This window comes from Neopsephotus bourkii, unplaced genomic scaffold, assembly GCF_033783945.1.
Source record: "Neopsephotus bourkii isolate Nb327-2 ecotype Australia unplaced genomic scaffold, CSIRO-AGI_Nbou_v1 NB_1781, whole genome shotgun sequence".
Classification (NCBI taxonomy): Eukaryota; Metazoa; Chordata; class Aves; order Psittaciformes; family Psittacidae; genus Neopsephotus; species Neopsephotus bourkii.
The window spans coordinates 297,026-322,948 of NW_026902255.1; the positions used below are offsets into that span (position 1 = coordinate 297,026).

The 25,923-nt window shown below is 40.9% G+C and overlaps 1 protein-coding gene across 23 annotated transcripts in view; it reads left to right on the forward strand.

Moving 5' to 3' along the window:
• ADGRL3 (adhesion G protein-coupled receptor L3) overlaps positions 1 to 25,923 on the forward strand; it is a 515,386-nt gene that overhangs the window by 53,823 nt on the left and 435,640 nt on the right. The window contains exon 1 of one of the 23 annotated variants that reach the window (XM_061379992.1): positions 18,624 to 18,684. The exons of the other annotated variants lie outside the window; for them this stretch is intronic. The gene's annotated coding sequence lies outside the window, so the exon portion shown is untranslated. Of the gene's footprint in view, positions 1 to 18,623; positions 18,685 to 25,923 lie in introns of those variants that run through there. 23 annotated transcript variants of the gene reach the window in all.

Consider the following 25,923-nt stretch of genomic DNA (forward strand, 5'->3'; position numbering starts at 1 on the left):
TTTTTTATTCTCTGGGTTTGTGCCTTTTACTGTGGTGGCTGCATATGAGGTGGGAAAAGCCCCTTTTTCCCTTGGCACTTGCCTAGAGGAGAGTTGGAGAGGTAGTGTGAGTAATGCTTCCTCTTGGTTGAAGTCAGTGCTGGGCTTCACCAGTAGAGATAGGCAAAGGGCTCTTCCAGCAGTTATTTTGGGAAGCCTTTGTGAGTCTATGTAAAAATCCCCTCCTATCTTCTCCAGGACACTCAAGGAACATTGCAAGGCGAGATGGGCTGTAGTCTGCATGTCTGAATCTAAACGTGTCTCACACTAGAGCTACATATGTTCAGTACAAAAAGGAAAAAGGTAATAGATTCTGATGAGGAAAAGTTCCTTTGCAAGTTTTCCAACTAATTTTTTTTTTCAGGTTTTGCATATGAGCTCTCTAAAATATGGAAGCAATGCCTGTGCCATAGCTTCCCAGACCTTGTCCAGCACCCTGGTGCAGTTTCACTGTTGTGTTGGCTTGTCAGAGCCTCATGCGTACACTGTCTGCAAAGGCAGAGGGATACTTTTATGCTGTGTTCAGTTCACATTTTCAAAGCTGGGAGTGCAGGCTGGACATGAAGAGTAATGCCTGATCCTCTAAGTCTGAATTCCTCAACTGCTGAGGCCCTCTTTGCCTATACATAAGTACATCTATATGCAGTAGTTACACAAGTTATGTAGAGGCTGTGAGGAAAAGCATAATTTCTGCTGACCTGTCCTCTTGGCAAGCAGTTTGCTTCTTTTACCTGCTGGTGGACACCTCTGTTTGGATCAGATGAATAATTTCCTGATTCCTCTTACTACATTGGCTCAATCTCTGCTGACTATAAAAGGAGCCTGTTGATTATTTAGGCTGCTGATAGCTCTGTTTTAGCCGTGAGCCCTTGGTGCAACTGAATCTTTTGACTCATTGTCCCTGGAACACCAGGAAAAGAGGCAACTGCTCCAACAGCCTGCAGCTCTTCCACCCCAGGGGTGTGGGGATTGGAGTACCTCCCATCCCTCCTTGAGGGGTCTATGTGGAGCCAAGCTTCCCTCCTTCAGCATTTAACCTGCCCATGGAATGCTCACCCTGAAACCTTTTTAGCATATCCCAGAATTTGGTTTCCCTTTGGCAAACCTACCTGTCAGTCAGGACTGTGCTCACAGATCATGCAAGAAAGTTTCTCCATTCACATACCCTCCAAGGTCTGCTTCCTGGGGTTCCTTGAGGGTCCGGGGTTACAGTGGCGTATCACACAAAATGTAAGAGTGGCAAAGTATGTAATAACTTTCCCATGAATTATTATCAGTGCAGGAGTAAAGAACATATCTGACAGTCACATTACTAGAATGGACATGCCATAAGCATGCAAGAAATAAACTCTTTAAAGGCATATAAAGAGGACTGTGTAAAAATCCATACCTGTTGGGTGACAGCACAGCACATGAGCTATCCTTTGAATTTCAGAGAGCTGAGAGCTGCCAGAGAAATGGTTGAGCACAGGGCAGGGGGTGTGGGGAGGAGGGAAGAAGGAGCGAGAGTGATTGGTAGCAAGTCCCCTGGTTTTCCTGCGCTTCAGCATCCCTTTTCCCTGACAAAGGCAGCAGCTGTTACTGCTGTGCACAGATGTGGCAGAGTCCTCCAGGTAGGGGAGAGCTGCCACTCTGAGGAGCAGCTGCTCCTAAACTGTTATTTTCCTCTGCTGTTTCCCCCAGCTCTGAATCTACTGATACTTCCTGGTATGGTGTCTGCCTCTTCCAGCTGTATCAGCATACTTTTTTGCTTGTCAGGGAGTCTTGTCTATTTTCTTCTCCTTTAAAGCAGCGAGAAATGAAGGCCTTGCTCCTATTTCCAGGAGCATCTCTGAATGTTTGCATCCAGCTAATTAGTCTTTTGTGTGCAAAAGATAACCCACAAAAGCAGGTATTCTCCTTTCTTCCCCTGACCCACCCCTCCACACACAAGCTTTAAGTTGTCTCTCCAGATCTCCTGCATCTAAACGCATTTTGATTACTTCAGGACATGAGTTTTCATGTTAGAGAGGGAAAAATTCCTTTTAATCTTGTATTTTGCACTTACCAAAGTCAATAGTTTTCCATTGCCTGCCTTAGATTTAGATAACCAGCTGAATTAGAAGGTGCTGGTTTGACTTCTTGACTTTTGCAATTTGGTCATACAGACTTTGATCCTCTCTTTGGTTTCCTACATCTGCTTTTACATTTATATGTGCCTCCTCTGTCTCAGCTGTTGCTAAGAAAGTTCACTGTAGTGCAGGTGTGGATTTAGTTTTCTATATTTCTGCTTCTTGGCTATTAGGAAACACCTTTTCTTAGCACAACTAGTGGTCTTTGCTAACTTGTTTCATTCAGGGAGGAAAGGCATACCTCCCTTAGTGTCTCTGTTAATAAAGCATCTTGGCTATAATTCTGTTTTGACAGAAGGCACTATTTTAGTGTAGCATCTCCTGTATTGTGGTCTAGAAGCTGTTTGGCAGGGGTTATGCTTTCAGGTGGCAAAACCCTACTTTTCTAGGGCCTACACTTTTGGTACATTCACATTCAAGTATTTGAGCTCACCCATCGTCAGTTTTTATAAGTTCTGGTCCTTACATCATACATACTTCTCCTGATCATGAAGTTATGTTTACAGGTGGTAGGTTTATTTCTTTAATTATTTACTTATTTATTTTCCAGGGAGAAAGTTATTTTCCTGAAAAAAGGGTGCTTATGTTTTAAATGGGGAAAGATAATTGTCTTATATTCTCTAAAACATCATAATATTTTATTGTTCCAGCTTCACAAAATAATATTCTTTCAATAATCAAGGAGAAAGTGAATAATTGTTCGAGCTAATATATTTTAAACACCGAAAAAAACCCCAAATTTCCCTTTTTTGCATCCTGTAGCGCTTGCTTCTAAGGCCGTTGCATTCCTGCTCCTGTTTGATAGCCCATCATCCTTCAGAGGTGCCTGAAGGATCATACCCCTTCTTTCAGTGTCAGCTATTTAAGTTCAAGCACTTTTTTTGTTTTCAGAAAAGAACAAAACTGAACTAAACCCTTGTTCAGACTGCTTTTTTTCTCAGACCAGAGAGCACAAGCTTTGTGCATAAATCACCTGGAAAGCGTTTGGTTCAGTTTTCACCAACAGAACACAATAATGGAGGTTTTAATTTTGGCAGTATTCTTGGTTTGACTAGATTCCTCTTGCTGCTTCGTGGTCTATCACCAGTGATCTCAGGGTGTCAATATTGGGTCACCCTTCTCTGAGCCGTGGCTCCATAGACTGCTTGCTTTTCTTTTAACCTGTTGGTTTGAGTTGTTCCCAAAACCGTTTGTGATTTCCTCAAGCTGCAGAGTATTACAGAATGATGCTCTGTGTTTGTTCTGCAAACCAAAAAGCAGTTCTGAAAATGGCCTATGCACATTTGTCCAAATGAGAGAATACCCCTGTGGTGGTTATCTCAAACCAGGCTAATGAGAGAGCACGTAGAAATTAAATGTGTAGATTTCAAAGGAGCAAACCTGCCCCATTCTCACAGTCCAGGGCACTTAAGAGCCTTAATTTAACTCACAGACCCGTATGGCTACATTTATTTAGTCTGTTTGCTTCCAGGAGCAGATGTATTGACGGGGACTGTGATCTTTAGCTTTCCAATTAGCCCTGTCTCTTGCCCTGATGAGACACTGATGGCACATCCCCTCTCCTGGTGGCTGGCATGGGTAGTGGGGTTTTCTGGCATCTCTTACCATGAGAAGCTCCTGTCACAGAGGGCACACACCCTGGCTGTCAATAACCAAAGTTGTTTTGCATTTGGAGCTTCTAGTGATGTACTTCTGTAAGAGAGGTGATTGCTCAGAATGCTCCCTGTTAGCCTGCATTCCTAATGAAGGCTACACCTGGAATCACCCACACCCACCAAGGTAATGATGGCACTTTTACTGCTGAGTTCAGCATTAAGCTACAACGAGATAATTTTATAAACACCATGCTCACCACCAACATATCTTTAGTGTTACTAAGCGAGGTGTATTTTTAGCTGTGATAAGCTTTCTACATGCAAACAAAGCAAGCAGTGAGTCCTTGCTTTCAGTTATAATAGTATTTTTATTTGTATGACTTTGTGTATGTCAGGAAAGAAAAGAATTCCCATTTCTTCTACTTATGCCACTTAGTGTGGAAAGGATGGGAGTACATAGGTCAGTTTATGGCAGATGTCAAAATAGCAGATGTCTAAAACTACTATGAGGAGAAAACTGGTCACAAAAGAATGATATACAAGGTCTTCAAAAAAGTGGGAGAACCCAAGCAGCAATATGTTTGAAAGGAAGCTTATTTCTGCACAGAATAGAATTCCTTTTTGTAAATTCCTCTTCTTGTAGTTTGTGGCTTTGTTTTTTAGTATCAGACTACCTACATCTTGTGAGCTTGTGCAACTGGAGTTTATCAGGATTGAGTGACATGGAAGTGTTTGCATATTCATAAATCAGTCTTTTTAAGACTTCCCAGTGGGACTCCTAACTACGCTTAGTCTGTTTATCCACTCAAATCCACCACTACAATGTTTTAAAACTTGAAATCATAGCTGCATCTGAATTTCACCGTGAAATAAAATATTGTAAGTGAGGACACATGTTAGCAATCAACACAAAATCTTTCAAATGAACTCTTGTGCTGCAGGACAGAAGGCTTTTTCCAGGGAAGTATTGACGGACCCTTGATCAGTTGAAGCCTAAAGCGCTGACATCCATCAGTAGGCATGGAGGTTAATGCAGAACAGGTTTTGGAGGTGCTCAGTGCTTCTCAGTGATGGGCCAAATGGTTTTGGTATTTTAACCGTGTCTGGCTGAGCTCCGTCAGGCTAGCTATAAATCATGTCACAGAGAAGGTGCAGTGGTAAAGGTAGGAAGAACAACTTGCTTAAATTGTGCATCTGGAGCTACCACAGCTTTTTTGCTGTCTCTACGTGCCCTTGAGTGCTGATGTTTTGACTGGCATCAAGTTTTCCACATAGAAACAGGGGCCTTGTTGTGTTGTTCCTCTTATCTCACCCCTTGTCATTTTAATGAGCTTTGGCCAGTCTGTAGGATTGCTGATTGGGTTTGTTCAATTAACAGAGACTTTCATGTTTCAGAAATGAAAAATCGTATTTTTTTATATTTTATTGCTGGATAGTGGAACTGGCCAGCTGGGGATGAAATTTGCAGAAGACAAAAGCTATTATTCAGAAGGATTAAAGTTAGGAGTCATGGCTGTGATTTTTCCAGAGGACTGGAGATCTTATGGGTCACACTTATTAGAAGCCCAACTTGGGGCTTCTTTTAAGAGGTTTCATTTTTAGAGGGCAAATATGTAGCATTAAAAATATATATATATATTTTGATGGCAAATTGCTGTGCATGCTGAAAGGAATAGTTGTTTTTTGTAGCAAACAACTGGATGATTAAAGATATTTGTTATACTAGAGAGAAGTATAAAAATCACAAACAGTGGTGCATTACTGTACCACGGGGAAACCTTGGGAAAAGTGCTATACCATAACATAAAACACTGCAGAATGGGGGAGCTGGAAACAAAGGCACAGACATATCTTTGTAAAAGCCTGGTGTAGCTGACGGAGGTTAGAAAAAGAGGAACACCTCCTCTGTTTTTCTTGAGAGCAGAAGGTAAGTTGTAAAACTAGGAGGTAAAATTCTCATACTTATCCAGGAATTTTGTGATTTGTAAAGCTCCCAGGCATGTCTTTTTTAAATATATTTTTTTTAGTATTAAATTGGAATTATTTCCACTTCTAAGCTGCTATGAAGTTCCCTAATTCATTTGGCATGCCGTGGCCACAACAATAGCAGAATAATAAGAGAGACCTCTGATCCTGGTGAGCAGACATTATACTGTACTGTATAGCAACCTGAATTTCTTAGCAGTACTCTTATCTTCTCTTTTAAAGCAATAGAATTCAACTTTGTGGGCCCTGTCATCTAGCAGTAATTTTCTGTCACTGCAGGATACCTACCCCTGTTTGCAACTCAGATGCATTTTAACACTTTATCGTGTTAGCATACATCATTGTTTGAGGACTTATGTAGATGAGGTGTCTCTAAGCTGAATTTCTAAAAGACCGAATTCACTGTCTTGTTTCAATCATTCAGCACTATTTTTATTGTGGTTATTTTATTTTGGTCCTTGCCTTATATCTTCTTTTTGACAGATAGAAATATAGAGAAATAAAAAAAAAGAAAATCTTCTGACATTTCACTATTTTTAAATGCTGTTGGTAGTTCTTGTCATATAGTTAGATGTGTGGGATATTTCTTTACCCGTTGATGACTAAATTAGGATTGATTTGATATTTAACTTACTAAGACAGAGGAAAAAGGTTGGAGAGAGCACAAAGAGGACTTGAGAGGAGTTGCAATTGGAAAAAAAAAATGTGCGTGTAAGTAAGAGAACTTAAATAGCTTCAAGAAAACAAAAATAAATCAGAGGATGAGAGAATAAAGAGAAGCATCAGGATTTTACGCAGGATGCTGAAATGTTCCCATGTGCATAAACGCCTGCTTTTTACCTCTGATGTGGAAAGTCAAGTCAGATGTTGATTTGTGATGGATCAGAATTTCACCTGTTATAGCTGGGAATTTCTCTTGGTTTATTGTTTTCTGTGTTAGGCTGGATCTTTTGGTGGGAAAGCAGGTGTACGGAAATCTGTTCCTCCTTGCTACACTACAGCTTGTTACAATGTAGTGTTATTCAATGACTGTGAGCTGTTTCATTGTCACTGAATTTACATTTCCTGTGACTGGATGTGTTTTTTAGATAAACCATTTTCATGTCTGTCTTTCTTTTTAAGATACATTGTATCGCTGTTCTTTGAGCTCTGTGGAAATTGCAAAATAGGTTTTGTAAATCACAGATGCATAAAAAAAATCTTCAATGAAAAAAGTCAAGAATTCTTGATCTCTACAAGATTAAACTCTATTGTTGCTCACCTGAAAAATGGTCACTCTAAGCAGTCACTGTAACTTTTCAGTGCAGACCAAGTCTCACATGTGTGCTTGGTTCTCAGTTTCTCCCCCTACAAGTAAAATAGATGTGTTGTTCAGGTTGAAGCCTCCTATTAGCAAGCCTGCTTGTCAAGTCATGTGTTTGTGCAGGCATTCCATCTGCAGCAAATTGTCCTGTCCAGAAGGTGCTTGTGGAGATTTGGGAACATGTGTGCAATGCTCCACATCTCTCTTCCCACCTTGCTTCCTCCTTCCGCAATGGCAGTGATGCTGGATCTCAGCATCTGCTCTTGTGTACTGAGGAACACAACTAGGCATTGTGGGTCAGAGAAGCAAAGCAAAGCCTAATTTGGATGGGTGGGTGGATGGATGGATGGATGGATGGATGAAGCCCCAGTTTTAGGGCTCTGAAGAACTGGTGATCCTGTAATACCTGTATCAGTGAGCATTACCAGGAAAGGAGTCCGTCCTCAAAAGTTTTTTTTTAACCTTTGACTATTTTTAGGACATGTTGTATTTCCTCATCTCAGAGCTAGGAATTTGTTCTTAAAAGCATGAAGGATTAGAATGATCAGCAACACATGGCAACATGGGGTCTACAAGGACCATAGTGTCACTAGCTGTTCTCCTTTCAAAGGTAGTTCTGGTGTGGGGTCAGAGCTAAAAGCTGTGGTGCCTGACATGGGTAGAGGTGAAGAAAAGCAGAGGAGTGTTGGCAGGCAAGGCACCTGCAACAGGAAGGGCAGTCGTTACCTGGCTCAGAAAATTTTAATGAAGGGAAGATGGGATCAAAAGAAGAGCTGTTTGGACAAGTTGTCTTTTTTTGTAATGCAAAGCACGTTGCTTGAAATAAATTTGGGGTGGAGGAATGAAATGATAATTTTAATGATGTAGCAAAACATAATGATGAAATATAGTTCCTCAGGGGTGCTGTTTCATCATAACATGTACCTTTAAAAACATGGACTTCAGGGGGTAGGAACTGTAGCAACTATCTGTGCAGGCTTTTGTTTGACACGGTTGGGTAGGCTATTGAATTCCTACTCCCTGCCTTTAGCTTAGCTGTGTACTATATGTTCTGTATGTTCCCCACAATACCTCAAGCTGAAAATTGATCTTCAGTCAATACTGTGCGATGATTCAAACCACTCCCGTAATCAGCACTGCTCGTTGAATGAAATTCGTTGTGGGAGGCCTGATTATTGTCTCTGCCAAGACTGACCCGACTGAAAGGGCTATCAGACTGTCTGAATTTGGACACTTTCGACAATTGCCATCAGGAATTATCTATGCTCCCAGAAAGGGCTAAATTGAGCAGAGATGAAGTGCTGGTGTTTATTGATTCCTTAAAAAAAAGCAACCCAAACCTAACACCTTTTTACTTTTTTTTCCTCCACTCCTCCTGACTAAGTAGAGGCAGCTCTGCGGGTTGAGATAGCATTGCAGTAGCAAAGACGGATCTTTTCTGACCCCACATCAAATTTTCTGCAGCGTGCACTGGAAGATTTCAGAGCTGCTCTCTAAGGAAAGACCATTTGTCAAAAATGCTGTGGCATGGTCCTCTTGGATACCTGCTGTGGTCAAGGTAAAACAGAAGAGTGCCACAGGTGGGGCTGAGCGCTTGTCGGTCTGTATCAGGCTTAATATACAAGCCCTTCATCTGTGAGTACAGGGAAGAGGAGCTGAAGACTTTGAGTGCCTGATTAGAAAGGGAATCACTGTGTAAATGTGGTTTCCATTGGGTCACCAGCTGGGATGCCTTTGTCTTACATTATGAAGCTTTCTGGAGCTGTAAAAGCAGAAAGGACATATTACACTGGCACAATGGAGGGCTTATTAGCAGTTAATAATATTTAAACACTTTACACTTGCCTAGATAATGCCTTTTTTGTTGTTGTTGTTGGGGTTTTTTTTGTCTTAACCCATGTACAGAAAGTGGGGCAGATTTTTTTTTTCTCACGTCAACGGTGTGGAAATTTCACTTACACTGATGCCACCTGTATGGGGAAACCCTGTTTCCTGCTACGAGAGTGCATGCCACTGATCTTTATTAAAGTGTATTTAAAATAGCAATATAGAATGAGGTGTAAGTACCATAACTGTATTAACTTCACAAGTAATTTTTAAATTTAATGTGGATTAGGGGATGCCAAGTTTTAATCAACGAAAACTAAAGTAAGGCTTGTTGGTGAAAACACATCACTGTGCACTGTTGCCTGCCTACCTGAAGAGCTTTAGGCAGGAACAGTACGTGGTCCAAGCTTGCTAATGGCACAGTTTGTCTCCTCAGCAGCAGTTCTTTTGCCTCTGATTCAAGGACTTGGGCTGAAATCTTAATTCACTGCAAAGCTCTCATTGACAGGTATGGAGTTTGCTTCAGCTCTGTTTGATGGAGTGCTGGAGGCTTTAATGACATTCAGGCCAAAGTCTCTTCACCAGGCGTGTTGTGCCTGTTTGTTACCAGTTAACCTCTAGTCTTTATTAATAGAGTTAAAGCTTTGTGGGCAGTCTCTGCCCTTGCTTAATGCCATGGCATTGTTCACACTGGCTTCAAAAGGAGGAGGCACTTGGACTGGGACTCACAGAAGCCCTGAGAAGTCTAAGTCCCATTCATTTCCTCATTTCAGTGGGACTTAAGAGTCCTAAATCCCTTTGTGAATCCAAGCCATAATGCTCTACTATCTAGGCACAAGCATTAACAAGAGTTCTCTTTTTATCCTCTTAGCATGGTAAGCCTGGAAAGTGGAGCTCCTTATTATCTTCCCTGTGCTCCTGAAATAGGCTGAAAATATGTGTAGCTGTTTAAATATGGAAGTTATCTACTTACATGAATCTGGATTGTCTTCTCTTTTCCAGAACTATGAAAACAAACAAGTCTGGATGATGCGTGTTCCTTTCTGGGCTGAAACTCTGTAGGATGGGTGTTGGGGTGGAAAATAGGTAACCTGAGTGAAGGGAGAGGAGTACATCATCACTTTAACGCCTTTCTGTCCTTTGTCCACCCAGCTTGGTCCCTTGGCATGCACATGAAAATAACGTATGTGACTAACCCTTTACATACTGGTAACCGTGCTTTGGAAGACCCCTGTGCCATAGTGTACACAAGATCTTGGTCCACAGACCCTGTGCAGAAGCCTGGTACCCATTGTGGGGTTTCAGATTTAAACCCTCAGTAAGAAGCTTTTATAATAGTCTCTTGCTGTCATTCTGTCAAAGCCAAATGAGTTTTTGCATCTGCTTGCTCAATTCTAAAGCTATTGATGATTGGCCTGGCGCTCAGCTGATGAAAATTAGCTGAGCCCTGCTGAAATCAGGTCAGTGGCTGTGTTGATTTATCTCATCTGAGGAACTGATACAGGCTCTCTGGTTGCTGTGGTGGTCCCTTTGTAGCTATCTTCATCCATTCAAGAGCAGTGTGAGTCTAGAAATGATTTTGAGTAAATGAAAGCTGTATGGTGTGTTATGTCAAATGTAAATAATATATAGGCTTGCAGAGGATCTAATGAATAGATGTTGGCATATATTCTTGATAGATTAGGAATTCTTATCCCATTAATGGGTTAGCTGTTAGCCTCTGTGTTAGATAGGTTTGATTGACAGAAAAGGAAAATGATCAGGTGTATTCTCTGCTATGATGATCCTAATAAACAAAGGGGTGTCTTGTTCTGAAAAAACTTTTCACTAGAGTAAATGAAATGCCCAATTGATCTACAGTGAGCACAGAAAACTGCCATAGAGGTGCCAGTCAAATCTTAATATTTACAGCAAACATGTTTCCAGCAGGTAAGGCTTTAACTTAACTGATTTAGTGTCTATTTTCAAATCCATAAAGTATAAGGACTTACCATCTTCCACTGTTCCAGAGGGGAGCAGGGTAGCAATAGTTATAAAGTTGATGGGACTAGAGAATGTAGCTTGGTCTTGCATGTAGGGGCCAGGGATAATGCTGCTAGGCGTAATTCTGCTCTTCCTCTAGCAAACCATCCTGCTGAGCTGGTATAAGCTTCTCCAGGGAGCACTGCACATAGTTTCTTTCTCCTTCTGTCACGGATCATTGGTTTTAATGGCTTGTGCCACAGTTTTCCCTGCAAACAGGGCTCTTCCTGCTTTTATGTAATTTTGTGGGGGGGAAAAAAAAAAAGAGTGAATTATGAGTGCTGCATGGAGTTTCGTAATTGCAGTTTACAAACTAGAGAGTTATTGATGATGGCGGTTATCACAAGGTTTTGCATCCTTTAAGGGACATATTTTCTTCATGCTTGGTATCTGATTATCTCACAGATTTGTTGGGCCCTAAAATCCTTGACGAGGATCAGAGTATGGCTCCAAAAATCTCTTTTTAAAAGGCATTTGGAGGGATGCTTTCCTTTTCTTTCTGAATTACCAACTCATGATAGCAGAGGGCAGCGTTCCAGGAGGATGCACTAAGTACTTAACCATAGTATTTAGCAGTGCTGGCCTAGACATCAGAGAGGGGAGGGCTGGCCTTACAGTGGGCTCCAGACTACAATTCAAGTGACCTGTGATCGCTTGCCATTGATTTTTCATCTGACCTTGCACAAGGTGTGTAACCTCCTCCTGCCCTGGTTGGCCATCTGCACCACAGGGAGAGTGCTACTGCCTCTTGGTCTTTGTCTGAAGACGTATTGAATATATATTGTTCAGGGCAGAAGGGGTTTTACTAGATGTGTGTGTAGTACTTAGCAGGTGGGAGCTTAGGACTCCATTGGGATTTTTGAGACACTCCATTGGGATTTTTGAGTACTATGGTAATAGTAAAATAATGAATGATATCTTGCACACTGCTTTCCTCCTACTTTATCTCCATTGCCATGCTGACCCTTTTTCTGCCTGTAAAGCTACCATATCAGATTTGAAATTGTCTCCTGTGACTGCTAGTCTGTGCAACAACTGACAGGTGATACATAACTTACGCAGCCAATGGGCATTTTGCATTTTTGTTTCATTACCAGTTTCAGGTACCTTGACTTGGGAACAGTCCCAGTCTGTAAACTCATTATTTGCTGAAGCTGTATTAAAAATTTAGTGGAGTAGCAAAACACCTGAAAGAAGAGTAACCTGGCATGCCTTTGAGAAGTTTAAGCTGTTACTCTGCCGTCAGGAATCATTGTTGAAGTTTCTGCAAAACTCAGTTGCATTCTTGAATGGATATCCTGGAACAAAACCTTAAAATGCTTGCTTGAAAGTCTATAATTAGACTTTATGGTTATAAAATACATTAGACTGAGTGGCTCTTAATTTTTTTTAAAAGGATATTAATCTGTTTCTCAGAATTGCTTTCTGTAGAAATGCCAGTTGCCACAACCATCAGGGCCCCAGTGACTCTCAGGAATGTATCAATTTAAAAGTGATTAGAGATTAATTAAACAGAGCTCCATCGTCTGATGCAATGGCTAAAATATACATTTGCTTTATCATAAGTTGGCAATAAGAAAGGATGTACATGTTCTTGGTGGCCAAAGGCGCTGCCTAATATTGTGGAAGTAGTATGTAGCCCTGTTGACTCTTTGGCAGCTTCTTCAGTTTTTCTCTTCATGACTTTGGTGGTGACGTAGGAGCACAGCATGGCTGGTATTGCCTAGGCCATCAGGGACCTTTTATTCAGGAAAAAGGAAATGATCGTGGTCCCCTTCTGAGAGACAGCCAAAGATTTTCTCTTTAATGACTTGTGGTTTCGTTGGGTAGCAGCTCTTCTGATAAAGAGGAGCTTGGATCTGACTATTTAATCCCAGGGTCTAAAAGATGAATCCTTTCTTTCCCAAATTAACAGAGAAGAAAAAAGAGAGAGAAAAAAGAAGCCTTCTGCATGCCTGTGTTCGACTTTCACTGGCAACTTTTCCTTCTCCAACTGTTCGGTGCTAAAGTGTGTGCTTGTGGGGGGTGGAGAGCAGTGTTGTAAACACATGATGTTCTCCAAACATCAAGTAAATCTGGCGTATCCCCCTCACTCTCTGTTTTGAATCACAACTGCTTTTTCTTTAACCAATTGGAAATAGTTTGAAAATCCCTGTTGTTTACCTGTAAAGGATGAGCATAACTATAAGGTCCTGTGAGCTTACTTGATTCAAAGTTTTTATGGCTCAAATCCAGAATTATGCTTTAGCACATACCTTCCCTTTTTTTTTTTTTTTTTTTTTTTGGTAGATATTCCTATTCCACCTGCTGGAAACAACAATGTCTTTGTCATCAGTGATCAAGGTAATTCCAGTAATGAAAAATCACATGAATTTTTTTCAATGGTTCCAATTCATGCTTTCTTTTTATTTCCCCCTCACTGTCCTTGGAAGGATTATAAATGTGAGAAAATGCATGGCTATTCAGGTCAAAATATCCTTCAGCAATGATTTTTATGGTTTGAATCTTACTCTGATATCCATGTCAGAGTTTTGGAGGCTCAACTTTTCTGATCCTAGTGTATCTTCACTTTTTGGCTGCAGGAAGCAATTGCAGGATTTAAAGGACAGAAGCAGGGGAGGTTTTGTAAGTGCAGGAAAAACAGCAGGATGCTGTGTGCATGTTTGCAGATTGTGTGCTGAGACAGGCTGGATGTAGCTCTGCACTGGGAAGCCAACATTCTCGGTGCATCCTTGCTGATACTCTTCACCTTGGCTGGCTTGTTACTTCTGAAGCCCATGAAGACTCTGCATGTGGTCAAACATTTTATACAATGCTACTTACTATCTTAAGCGATGCTGCCTCTCCTTTGGATACCTGAGTGCCACCTGAAGCACCGTCTCATGTCTATGCATCCCACCAGTTGCATTGAGAAGGCTTCTTTATCAAGTTGTCACTTGCTTCAGGGTGTATCCCTTCCCCTTGGGCAAGGAGGTGAGATAGCCAGTCTTCCCCCAGGCCTATTGGAAATCCTGAAGGAAAAAAGGTAGAGAGCTCTTGATGGAAAGTTTTCTGCAATCTTATTCTGTAGCAGATCAACATCGTTGTGCTGATCTCAGTTTTTACAGTATCTTTTTTTTATTAAGTTCTGAATAAGAAAACTGACCCTAGGTGGTTGTACGATGTTACTGTGCAGTTTATTTCTCCTAAACTACTACAGTGTATTCTTGCCTGAGGCAATACAACATGCTATCAGATTGTCAGAGTAGAGTTGTACCCTCCAAAAAAAAAGAAGGAAAAAAACCCTTCTTTTTTTTCTGGCGTTAAATGTGGCAAGACGGCAAAGAAATTCGTTGTAAATCTTTAGGCAGTTTATGCATTTATTTCAGCCCTTGAAAATAATCCAGTAAACAAGCAAACAAACATAATTTTGAATGAATAGTGAAATGCTGTGTTTCTCTTTAGTGCACTCCCTGCCATCTTCAAAGACAAGTGAAATGACTGGTGGAAAGAGGGTTTGTTTGTAGTTAAAGGGCTACCCTTTAACTTTGTTGGCAAGTTTGTTCCTGGAGTTTTCTCTGAATCAATCCTAAAAATGACTTGATTGCCTAATTTATTTTTTTCTTTTCATCTAACCAGCTGTTGTTATAAATAGCAGCTTCATATGGACTGGAAGGGTTGAAAGTGTATCTGGTTTTACATTGCTCACCTTGCATTTCCCCTCTGTTCTTCAAAGATTTGCTGTTTCTGGGTTTGGTTTTTTGACTCTGCCTTTCCCCACACTAAACAAACAAACCCCCCCAAACCAAGCCATTTTGTCAATGATATGAAAATATCAGGGTCAAGTTGCAGACTTGGCAGAAGAATATCAAAATCTTTTGATTTAGTTTTGTAAGATGGTACCTACCAAGTCAGCGATGCCTCCTGTTGTGCAATTATGTATCCTAGTCCTAAGCACATTTCATGCCATATCTATACATAATATGTATGTACATACATACATATATGTGTATATATATATATGTATGTATGTGTGTGTGTATATCAGCTAGGAAATTTGAGTAAACTATTTACAGCAAGGTCCTTAGCTTGCAATGGTATCATGTAGCTGACATTCACTGCACCCTCCTTGGCACACTTACAAGAGGGCAAGAAATAAGCAGACACCCCTGCGGCATTGTTTGAGCTTTGAAAAGTGATCTGCTGGCTTTGCCAGTGGCTGTATTTTACAAGCTCACTTGGGGAGCACCACATGCCCCTGCTAGTACTAGTGGTGGTACAGGAGCAGGCACCCAGAGCCTGGTTTAGGGGTCTGACCTAGAGTTAATGAGTGATGTTTCATGTTTTTTTTCTGCTTTTCATGGAATGGGGCCACCTGTAGCCGTCTTTCTCTTCCATGGAAGTTACTGCTTTGAAGACATTAGAGTTTTGGGTTCTACATCAGTACTGCACTCCAGCTTCTGTTTGCAGTATTTCCAAATAGCGTCCAAATAGTGTAAGGGGTTAAGTGCAAACCTGTGTCTTGCTGTAACATGCAAGGAAAGGATTAAGAGAGATTCCTATCTGTACCAGTGCTTGCAGAAAGGAGGCACCAGGGCTCCCCTCCTCTGAAGCCATTCACTCTCAACAGGGTTAACCTGCTTGGTAGCAGAAGGTAAATGCTCTCTGAAATGCTTCCTGAAAGCCCAATGCTCAACAAGTTTAAGAAAGGCTGAAATCAGTGTCCTTTGGGCATATCAACCCTGTCCCTTAGTACTTCTGCACTGCTGTGTAACCTCACCTCCTGAACCCTGTCCCACCAGTCTGCAGAGGGACAACAGATGTTTAGTGAGCAGCTTCATAGCATTCTGTATTCTCTCAGCTGCTGGCCTCATATTTTGTTTCCTGCAAAATATTGAAATGCTGAAGATGATAGTTATTAACATCCTTTTGACTCCTTCGTGCTGTTTGTTGCAGATGTATTGCTGTGCTCCAGAAGCAATGATTAATATATTCTTACCATTGCAAAATATCTGTCTGATCTATCTATTTACTTGTGTGGCTCTGCGAATTGGGAAGTTAAGGTTGGAGAACTCTCTGCTGGCTGAAGGTTTGGGGTTAGACTTGCCTACATAGTGAGAGTGTATTGAACTCTTATTTATTCAAAGCATGGGCTCCCCTGACTTCAGTTGTGGTTTTATGTGCATTAAACTTCTGCAGTGGAGATCCTGGGTTCTCATTTCAGCTTTCTGACAATACCTATCTTTCTGGAAGTTCATCTCACACTTCAGCTTCTCAGATTCACTTCTGTTCAATGGGAAAGCCCAAACCAGAAAAGGATGCTGTTAGTGACTGGGAAGGCTTGAATGCTGACAGCATCTCCTGCCTCAGGACAGCTCAGATCTTCACAGAAAGACAGAAAGGCCTTGAAGTGTGTGCATTGAGCACATGGGAGTGATGCAAATGGACTGGAAGGGAAGAAGAAAAGACATCTGGCAGCATGAGAAATAGCCAGCATCCAGTGTCCGGTTTGAGAAAGTCAGAGACAAGAATTAATTCCCCTTCCTGGGGGCTAAAACAGTGAAACTGGTAGCTCTCCACTGAAATATTGCTGAGCACTCAGTGTCTCCCAGCACTTGCCTATTGTCACCTTGCTGAGGGCTGCTATATCTGCCTTCTGGGCTCTGCGTGCTTCCTAGCCCCACAGTATTATGCTGAATATGCTTTTTCTTTGCACAGCCAAGTCCATTTTCCTGCAGTGGAGTCCCCTGTGAGGTTCCCTGCCTCAGGAATTCAGCCATCAGTCTGAATTCAATTCAGGAAATGCTGCCTGTGGGATTCAAAAATTGAATCATAGAATCACAGAATGGCTTGGGTTGGAAGGGATCTTAAAGGTCATGTTTCCAACCCCCCTGCCATGGGCAGGGACACCTTCTACTAGACCAGGTTGCTTAAAGTCCCATCCAACCTGGTGCAATTTCCCTGCAGAGGAGTACAATGCCACCCACTCCCTGTTCCAGTAAATTCTTCCTCTGTAGGAAATGAAATAGCTAAAAGGAATAAAAAGTTTCTGTCGACTTTGGAAGCAAGCTTCTGGTTCAAGGTCCTTTTGTTTTTCCTTTTTTCTGCCTTACTAGTATTTATGGAGATTTTTGTCGTTGTACAGGAGGTGGAAAGGAGAGGAACACTCAAAAAAACACTCAGTCTTTCCTCTTAAATATGTGTTCCTTGTATTGCCTCATTTCCAGGCTTAGGCATAATGTAGCTATCAAAGACAGCCCCTTGGCCTTGTCATGCAGTGTAGCATATTTTTGCCCTTAAGCAAGGGAAACAGATGATAAGCTGAAGCTAGTTGTCCTTGTACTGAAAGTGCCGCCATGGGTACATGTCTGATACATAAGCCTCACTTTCCATTAATCTGTGCCTTGTGCCAACTGCTTCTTTTCAGATGGGGCAACATCCTAGGAAGTTGTGGTATGGGGAAATGGTGAACGTGTTCTTAGTTCTGCCTCTGCCGTCTGGCAATGAGAAGTGGGAAGCTGAAGCTGAGCCAGGAGCAGCTTGCAGACCAAGAGCAAGTGTGCAGGTGCCTCAGGCTGAGGAGTACTAACGAAGAGCAATGTTTTTAGAAGTGAAGCGTCCTCTCTTCTCCAGTCTAGGAGGCTAAAAGGTCTTGTTATCTGTGGATGGCTCATGGCTGCCTGCCGGAAGGTGACCTGTTGTGGCCCTTGAACACAATACCAAGTGTCCCTTCTCTGCCAACCTCCCCTCTGACAGGAAGGAGGCTGCTGGTGCAGAAGAACATTATTATCCTCTCTTCAGAAGTGGCTTATCGGTTAGTTTGCAGGAAGGCATCATGTTTTAAAGCTTTATTAGAAGAAGACTTCAGCTTATTTGGAGATCTATAGTGTTGATTCTTTTGTCGCTAATGTTTGTACCTTACCTCACAGGCATCCTGTCATTACGTCCTTGTGAAGCAAAGTGTTATTTTCCGTTTCTTGAGAAGTAAAAGATGGCATTTTTCTTCCCACTGCTTGTGTATACACATATTCAGTGGTGTTTCTTTTTGTTTTTATAACAGGAAAAGTACTGACCAATAGCTATAGACTCCCATCTTAGACTTTGTTTTCATGGCAGTGAGTGAGAACCGCTGCTCTTGACTTCAGAAGATTCTGAGAAATCGTGGCAGATGAGAATGCACATGATGTGGTTCAGGTCAGGAGAGGAAATGGGAGAAAAAGCAGTGTTGCTGTGTGATAACTGCAGATCAATTCTGAGAATTTTGTTTTCCCTTTTGAGCTTTCAGCCAAGTAGTCTGCCTTGATCTTCCATTCCCAAGAAAGACGGGGAAATCACTGCCTTAGCCAAAAGGAACATAGCTGCAGGAGGAGCACTGAACACACCCAGCAACATTACCTCTCACTCTCACAATTGCTTGTTTGACATTGGAGTTCCTAGAAAGATGTTCGTGCCTGTACTCCTCTCTAAGTGTTGATGTTTGCAGAAAGTTTGCCGAAAGCACAGGACATTTCTCAGAAGGTTTCCTGCCTGCTGTCAAAAATGCCAGACCTCTTGATTGCCATTGGACACTTGGAGGCCTTGCAGCGCATTCGGACTTTCCCCACTGTCAAAGTCTATTGCTTAATATTCCAAAGAGAACCTCAGAGCTGTTTGATTCTGATTGCAGTACAAGGCTATCAAATGGTTTCTGTCATGGTTTGATTATTTTTTCTTTCACTCTTTTTCTAGAAACACTGGCCTGTGCTTCACCTGCCATCCCCTCCAGTCCTTAATTCAAGTCCCACAGGAAACACCAGCAGCACTGCAACTTTCAGAAAGGCAGGTGTGTCCTTTGGCATGACAAAGTTAATATAAATACTTATGCCTTCTCTAGGGTCAATAGTGGTTGATTTTGTGATCCAATTTCCCATATTAAGCAACTGGATTGGGTACCCAGTTGGACACAGATTTATATGCTACATAGATAGGAAAGGAAAATAATTGCCCAAACATCAGAAACTCTTTCCTGTGTTACTGTGATACTAGATCCTCTTTCCTTGTAATGTATCCACTGAGTTTCATTCATCCCTTATGATGAAAGATATACCAGCTGCTTTCTGTGATGTATCCCTTGCTGTTTTCCTGTTGATGTAGTCAGCAATGTGCAAGACAATTAAGATTATTTACTCTGCAAAGTGCTATAACTAAAAGAGGGCTGACTTGTAAGCATCTTTGAGGATAAGCATACTAAGTCTTCTGGTTATTTTTGGGAAAAAGGAGGAGCTGCAAAAATGGTCCAGAAGATCTTATCTGTAAAGCTTTTTAATTTATGTGCCCTTCCCTTCCTTTCCTCTTTTCCTTCCGTCCCTTTTCTCCTTTTTTTCCTGGTTAGCTGGGTTGAATAGTATTTTATGAGCTGTGCTATTTAAATCTCGGCTGTGAATTGACTCTGACTTGGAAACTTCTGTGAAACACAGAGATGACCCAAAATGGGATCTTACTGCATAGTGTCTGGAGCTGTCATGCTGTCATTGTTCTGAAAACCTTGTGTTTTTTCACTGCTCACATGGTGGGTGGTTCTCAGCAAGCCTCGGGTGCAGGACTCAAGTCAGGCTGAAGCATTTGAATACTTGGGAAGCAGGGGACTGCAGATGTGATGAGCAGAACCACAAATCACACCTTAGCTTTGCATAGCGCTCTGGAAGTGATAAATGCTGTTCAAACGTTTACTTGAATTTCACCAGGAATTAAATCCAATAGAAATTTGGTTTGAGCTTTGTTTTTGAAATGACACAACTGGACAGTTTTTGCAGTGTTCTCCTGTTTTTCTTCATTTAAATATTTATGAAAAATATGGGAACAGATTCCATTAATAAAGAAATCTTGCAGTATTCAACTGTCTTAATATCCAATTCTGACTACAGCAGCAAATCGTGCAGATTCCTTTCCTTTTGTAGCTACAATAAAACACGTATGATGAGACTGAGAAAGGTAATCAGAGTTAGAGGTAGTTCTTGCCTGAACCTTAAAAATTTTGTTTGCAACAGGAGTTACCTCTAGTTTTCCACTTCCTGGAGCAGGGCACAGACTGACCAACAAGGCTGCACTCAGTATGCAGAGAGCTGAAATACTATGGATGGTATTACACAGAACCCCAGAGCAGGTGAGCCATCGGTCCCTTCCAGCCTGGAAATGGGAGAATCTGGGCCATGATTCAGGGGAATGCTGCCCAAAGTTAGGCTTTAAAATACAGCTTCCTGAATCTCAGACATTGTACGTCTCCAATGGCCACCTGCAGATGTTGAAAGCTGGTTTGGGAGCCTTGGCATACCAGAAGATAAGACTGCTTTATCCAGGTGTCTGAAGACAGTTGGCTTTAGGATTGGTTTGGGAACTTCAGCCTTGTTTCTGGGGGGTTTCTGGGCTGTAGGAGCCCAGACGTGTGTTCGCAGCAGTGAGGATGCTGCCTGCCTGATCAAGGTCTCATGTGCAATCACCTATATGGTTCTAGGAAATGATAAAAATATGTAAGGAGTTTTATTTTTTTTTTTGGGGGGTGGGGTGGGGTGGGGTGCTTCTCTACTCCCAGTAAGCCTTGCTGGGTGAGACAGTCCCTCTCAGTTTAATTTCTTTGTGCTCTTCATCTTCCTACTCTGCTGCACCGAATATCAGCCTTTAACGTTTTTCACCTTGTTGAATTCACTGTGTATATTAGTAGAGTGAACAAGTCATCTGGCATATTTAAGTGCAAACCTTAGAAGAAGATAGCTCTAAAATTTTCTTTTTGACTGGAAACTGATAAGGTCATTACATATGCAAAAAAAGGATGCATATATCAGGCAAAGGCAATATGTGACTTGGTAGTGAAGACCAGTCTGAAATACAAAATATATGCAATGATGAATTTAAACACCTTACTAAATCACAGCTGTGCTATTTTATTAGATGTTGTTTCATAAACTATGAAAGCTTTAGCTATCATATAAATCTGTCTCTTAATAGGCAGCAGTTACAGTTCTTTATAATTTATTTCTCAGACACTGCTCAGCAAAAATGCACCTTCCTGGCAACTCTGTACACATTTTGTTTATCACTGCAAGCCCAAATTTCTTGCCATGCTCTCTGCTTGTGCTATGTGAATAATAGAGATATAACCCAGAGGTTATGAAGATAGGAGTTAGAAAGAAGTCCTTGAGCACTGAGCAAAGGGCTTCTGCAAGCAGCTTCTCACATTTCTCACCTGGGTCTACCCATGGCTTAGGATTTGCTTAGCACCAAGGGCATCAGGGCTTCTTACAGTGTTTCAAAATGAACATGAGAAATATGCATCAGCCATCACGTATTGCTGGTATCATAGTTCAGGCCAGTTGCTACAATTTTTATTGCCCTAATGTGATGCTTACTTCAAGTCACTTGTTCCAGATGTGGGAATAGGTGTGAAAATCTTCAGTAAGTTCTAGGAGATCTCACCTGGCAGATATTTAATAAATTACAATTTGAGGATGTTGAACATGACTTGTGATGCTAGTCAGGTATGCATACAGATTGCCTTTCAGGGTGGTTCTTGCTTCAGCTGGCACAGTCTTCCGCAGATGTCTGGCATGGAGCAGCATTTGGCATCTGGGAATTGTGATGGGTTTGCCCATTCTTTTTTTTTTTAAGGTCATTAGTATCTCTCCAGCTATTCCAGTTAGTCAAGACAAGGGTATTTCCCAGTCCTAAGTCTACAAACATTGCTAAATTTTTCTGTTTGGAGTTTTTACTGGTTAATCTTATGCTGGATGAAAACATACTGCCTCTCAATATTCTGATGAATGGCTAGCATTGATTTTGGTTTTATTTCTGCTTTTGTTTCTGTTTTCATACTATTTAGACCATTATAGTCTTCCTTTGTCATATGGTTGATGTCTTTTCAACCATTATTCTTACTCTGTTAGAATGTTTTGATCTCTATTTCTCTGTTTATATTTCTCCATATCAATGAAGAAGCACTAGCGGGAACAGGGATAGACAGAGATTTCTGTATAATGTTCAGCAGCTGATGCTTTTTTGCCAAATGACCTCTGTAACAATTCATGCAAAAAGAAGGGGAATTTAAAACAATTTTTTGTTCTAATTACTAGAGGTCTGTCTTCTTTGTATCAGGTCAAACCATTAGTAAAATCTCATGATTTTAAGAGTTGATGATTCCTCTCTTATATCGAAAACCAAGCCAACTATGAATAAAACTGGTATTCATTAAGACTTTCTTGTGCTAAACTTCTTTAAAGGAGCGTCTGAGAAAAGTGCACTTTTTCTTAATGTTTTTGTTTGTTTTTAATTTAGAAGTGACTAATAATATTTTTGACTCAGGAAAAAAATATCAGCCAAAACCAGTATGCCTAGAAGATAGTCAGATTCTAACTATTAGCTCCAAATGAGTACAGTTTTCTAGAAATTGGAAGTATCTATAATGTGGGCTTAGAGGGGGTACAGAATTGTCACTCTGGGGATTGATGCATTTGTTATCAAGGGACCACTACACAAGAGCTCTGTCAGTTCCTGCAATAAGTTTTTCTCAGCCATCTCATTCAGAGTATCTCTGTAACTTCAATATGTACTCATTTAAAAAAAAAACATGCTTACCTGGAATGCTTTCCTGCATTTTTAATTTGTCTTTGCTTGTGACAGGCTACTGGTGACATTGCAAAATGGAATGAATATTTGCTTGCAGAGTTTATAGCAAATGCAGGTCTAATTGTTTAAGCCAGTCATGTTTATATATCCGATGCCATCAAACTTCTTTTGGAAAAATACAGCAAGATCCCAGTCTGGCAGAGCTCTTCACCACATCCTTAATTTTCATCCACATTAGTTTTTTGAATGCTACTGAGACTCTTCAATTATTTGAAGCTGAGAAGGGGGCTGGCTTATTTTCCTTCTGCAGCAGTAATGCTGAGGTTTAAGCCCTGTATTAAGTATGGTTGTGACAGCATGCACCAGTAAATCCTGATATTTTAAAGCACGTGTGCAGTTAGCACATGCTTAAACTGGGTAGTTGGATGCTTTGCAATACTCAGGAAACGTACCTGTCAACTGAATGCAAAAGGAGCACTACCAGGAGCATCCATCTTGCCTGAGATTCATGAAGAAGCTGAGAAAACAGTGTTTTTGCTATTTGGTCAGGTGTGTAAAATGCAAGCAGCAGCTTTGCAACAGAACTCTTCTGTCATGGGTATTTAAGCAAGTTATTAAAACACTTATTCTTGTCCTTTCTGTGAAAAATTGTGGTGAGTAGTTGAGAGATGATTTGTTTATGCTGCCTAACTGCAAACAAAACTTTGTCTTTTAAAAAAATTAGGGTGAAACTAAGCAAGAAAATTTAAAAAGTAAAGGAAAAATAAAAAGCTGTTGAAAAGCAGTGACCTTCTCAAACACACAGAGAAAATGTGTGTTAGTGGGAGCTGGTTATGAGCTACCTCTGGGAAGCTAACATTAACAACTATTAAAACACGTATATCTGTCCTGAAAGGAAAAAACAGAATTGATTTGATTCTCGGTTACGCTTTTTATACCATAACACACAAGTTGAGGCATTTGTTATTATTTCCAGAATTTTTACTGAAAAGGGAGGATTATACAAATTGACTGTATTGGAGCAGGTAGTGGCACAGCGCTTGTTTTAATTGTGTGCTTATGAAGACACCTCTTTGTTTGGTGGGGTGATGCTTCACCCGCATGAGATGGGGTGATGCATGTGAAGGCCAGGCTTGCGTGTCTAAACTTTCATTAAAACTCTTGCAGAGTGATGGAGGAGGAAAGCTCCTGAAGATTTTAATGGGATTGCAGGTGTGTGACAGATGTTGTTCGGAACACCATTAAAGGTGCAAGCGCTGCACATCAGAAAAGTTTGCTGCATGCCTAAAGCAGTTCTCGCTCACTTTTGGCTTGGGACATTGTCAGACTCTCAGTGCTGGAGCTGCTAGCAGCCAGGGTCTTTCTGTTTGTAATCTGTTCCGCTTTCTGGTGCAAAGAAGAAAATATTTTTAATGTGAAATCCATGTTAAAACACACACAAGAAAAGCCCCTACAGCTGTTTGAAAGCTGTTTGGAATATGGCATATTCGAAATAGCCCCAGCTGAAATGGATTAGCAGACAGAGTTCAAGTGAGGAGGTCAAATGTGTAAACTGAATGCAATTTATCTCATGGCACTGCAGTTTATCACTTGGTTGCAGAAATAAAGAAATACCACACACATGCACATATTCACACCTAATAATTTAGGAATAACTGGAAAAGGTCTTAAAAAACGTTCAAAGTCTTCTGATGACATCATGCTATCTAGGGTAATAAACCAAAGATGGTTGAAGTCAGTTCCAAAAGAGCTGTAGCCAGAGATGTCTTTATATGCCTGTCTTTATATGTATTTCACTTCTCAGGAAAAAGATACTAAACACTAGTATTGCATGCTAACTGTATGGGGAGACACTGGTAAGATTTTTCCTCTCATCTATTTTTTCATGCTACATTTCATTTTTTCTTTCCTTTTTTAATTATTTTTTTCCCAGAATTATTTACAGAAATTCTTTAGTGTCTGGATTAGCTGCATTTACAGATCTTTAAAACTTGTGGGATGCTTTGCCCCTTCAGAAAACAAGAGAAAATTCAGGCAGGGCATTACTTTGCATTTTCCTTGGAGCCTCTTCTTTTGGGAGAGAGGGAGCAGGAGAAATTTTAACCCCCTTTTTTTACATTTTCATCTTTCTCTAGAAGGCTTCTCACTGAATTTGGATAGCAGATCATCGGATAGTTGAATTCATGAGTGTGTCTGTATAAAGACTCCCTGCTTCCCTGGTGACTTCATATCCTGTCAGCACAGGATTTCCAAAGCCCATGCTTTGCCAGTGCCACCAATGTTGATGATCCTTCAGTGCATCAGGACTGTGTATGGTATTTTCCTTGACAGGTTGCAAAGTTCACAAAATGAGCTTATTTAAAAGTCATGGAAGATGCTTATAGAAATCTGTTCATCCTGGGACTTGTAGATCAGATTGCATTGCCTTGAGACAGTGCAGCCTGTTAATAACTTTTAGTCCTGTGTTGTATATGAATATAATCTAAGGTTGTGCGTGTGTGTTAATCATGCTCTAAATGGGAAGGTATTCCTCTGCAGTTGTAAAGGTGTTTACTAATATCACTGAAATAGAAAAAGTTGTGGGAGTCCTTATGAAGGAGGAACTGTGACTGGTGAGACACTTGGAATTAAAAGGTCAAGATAATTATTCATTTCAGTCACATTCAGTGCTAAGTTTAATGGTAAGGACATTTTTTGAAAGACACTTTAGGTAGCATAAACTCCAGTGAAGGATGTTAGTGTCACATTAATAATAATTATTTGAAAGTGTGACAAACTCATCTTGAGCAGCCTCTATTAGACACAATCTCAGAATAAAATTTAAATTAGGAGGTAATTTCTAGGTGCAATTAAAAACTTGTCAGAGTGGAGCAGCAGCCACTTTCTGTCTTACTTTGATTGCAAGCACTGTAATGAAGTGTCTCAGCCTGGCATTTTCCTGCCTGCAGCTTAAGTATGGGCAGTCCTAGTGCCGTTTCTGATGCAGTTGCATTTCTAACGCATTATGCTCTGACATTGTTTTTAGAAGGAAAACAACACAAACTTGTTTTCTATGGTAATTTTCTTTTAAGGATATTTTTTAAGCAAGTCCCTAAAGTATCAGTGGCTCTTATTTCAACCACAATAGTTTCAAGATGTGATCCCTGCAGAAAACTATTGACATGGCATGTTTGCAACTTTTCCTTATCCTCACACGCCAGTTGCTTAGGGGATAGTAACTGGAGCATGTAGCCTGCCTTTCAGCGTGCCCTCCCAAGCTGTATAAATTTGAACTCCTCCTTTGCTTTTACCTTTTATCTTTTATATTATTAAGGAATTTGATATGTGCAAGAAGTGCCTCAACAACAGCCTTGGGGCTTCCTTGGTTTTAGACCAAAACCATTGTACTTTGCTGTTTACGAATCCCCAGTCACAACTTCCAGTGACCCCAGTCTACTTCTGGCTCACACTACCTCTGTAATCAGAA